This window comes from Halyomorpha halys, unplaced genomic scaffold (assembly GCF_000696795.3).
Source record: "Halyomorpha halys isolate HHAL.00 unplaced genomic scaffold, Hhal_1.1 Scaffold737.1, whole genome shotgun sequence".
Taxonomy (NCBI): Eukaryota; Metazoa; Arthropoda; class Insecta; order Hemiptera; family Pentatomidae; genus Halyomorpha; species Halyomorpha halys.
Genome location: NW_027116386.1, coordinates 86166 through 88376, shown reverse-complemented (window position 1 = coordinate 88376; position 2211 = coordinate 86166).

Below are 2211 nucleotides of genomic sequence, written 5' to 3'. Positions count from 1 at the left end.
TGAAAGCTGTACTGAAGGAAGTCGTGATTGAAGACTTATAAAACTTCATAAAAAAAAAAAAAAAAATAGTTTGAAGATCTAGTATGTAATTTTTTACAGAATAATTAAGATTTTTTTTTTATTCAGAATAACTTTTTGATGGAAATTTTTAAATATCGTTAAGAATTAATTTCTTTTCTTTATTTCACTTGTGCTACTTTGTTTTTTAACCTTAGACTAATATTCAAGTATCGCAATTTGCATTTATTAGGTCAATGAATAAATAATTTGAACATGGAATTTTGTTAGTTGTTGCTTTAGTTTCTATTGTATTCATTATGCCAATTATGTTGAACATTATTTTTTGTGTCTGTTTTAAAGTTGACATTATGTGTGTTTTTAGTGAGTAGAGGTAAGAGAAGTATTTACTTAAAGAGAAATTAGCACTAAATGTTCCTAAAACTAAAATGATAGTTTTAAGTAAAGCGAAAGACAGAATTCCCAAAATAAATTATAAATGGTGAGAGATTGAGGTCTCTTTATAGAGACCAAAAGAGGGAGGAAATAGAGGTAGTACAAATATTTAAGAATAACAATACCTAATAACTTATCGTTACATGAACAGCTATGTTTGGTGTAAATAGGATTTAGAGTAATATTTTGCATTACAAATATGTTCCAATATTGGTGAAGCAAAGGGTATTTCAGTCAGTTGCTTGTTCTGTTATGTTCAATTTTATGGATATTTCCCAAAAAAGTAGTATGAATTATCAGGCTGTACATAAAGAAGCTTTTTGATCTTCCGAAGAACACTCCTAACTTTCATGTATTCAGAAACAGATATGGAGTTACTTTTATACCTTGCAGTTGCACGTAGATTACATCTTAAAATTCTGAAATATGAAAATTGCTGCTTACAAAATCTTTTAGTTTTAGAAGGTAAATATAAAAGTAATAGCTAGTTTAACAAACAAATAAAATTCAGAGATAGTTTAGTCCAAAGATTCAATAAGAATTTTGAATCTGTGATAAGATAGTAAAGTCAAATGCATACTGTAATTAATTAAGTTAAAAATAATTAATGATAATTGTGATGAATGTTGAGTATTATTTATTGTCTAAAAAACTTTACTTTACTATTAGATCCATAAATGATGGAAACCCTATTGAATTGTTACTGACAATGTTTATGACTTGAAGTGAACTTTTTAATGTAAATTGTAAACTACGGTTGAAGGACATACATATGACATACCATGTGTAATGTAAGGAGAATAAAAATATTCTTCATTAAGAATTGAGATATCCTGTTTTAAATTCTTGTCGGAAAAATAATATTTAGGTGTAGGTGTGTTGACAGAAAAATTGTAATAGACACATTAAATTGTGAATGTTGGGATCAGTTATTTTTTATATGAAATGTGCCTTTAAGTTATAGAAAATACTTAATAACACAGTTTAATTATAACTAAATGAAAGTAGTATGATTCGAGACTTATGAGCCATAGATTTTCCTGGTATTTGGCATATAACTATGCGAGTATTGTGTATTTGCTTATAATGTAATACGGAATATGTCAATATTGTTGCTTTGCTTTGATAGTGGCACATTTGACCAAAACAAATTTTTTTTATTTGATTGGAGAAGTTTGTCGGGGAAGAATGAAAAGAACAACATAAAGAAACAAAACCATATTTATTTATTTTATCCCGACGTTTCGACCTGAGTTTCAGGTCTTCATCAGGGCTATAGAACAAAAGAGATAACAACAACATTTAGAGAAACATACAATTGAAAAGGAATAGTATACAAACAAATTTAGGATTATATAAAATATTGAATTAAATTTTTTTATTTGGTTTATGACCTTTTCCATAGATTTTTCTGTAGACTGGGGTTACTTGGTAACAGTCCTACTTAGTTTTCAGACAGTCTGTTAGACTATCTAAGTACAACAGTGATATTTACATATTCCATATTATATTATATTATAAACAAATACACAATATTGGCTGAATACCATCTATCAGGGACATTTTATATGGCTTATTGGTCTCTAATCATTTTAATTTTATTTAGTTATAATTAAACTATATTATTAAAAATTTTTTATGATTTAAAGCACATTTAATTTACAAAAATAACTGATTCCAGCATTCGTAATTTAAAGTTTCTATTACACTTTTTCTGTTAACACACTCACCTAAATATTTTTTTTAACAAGAATTCAA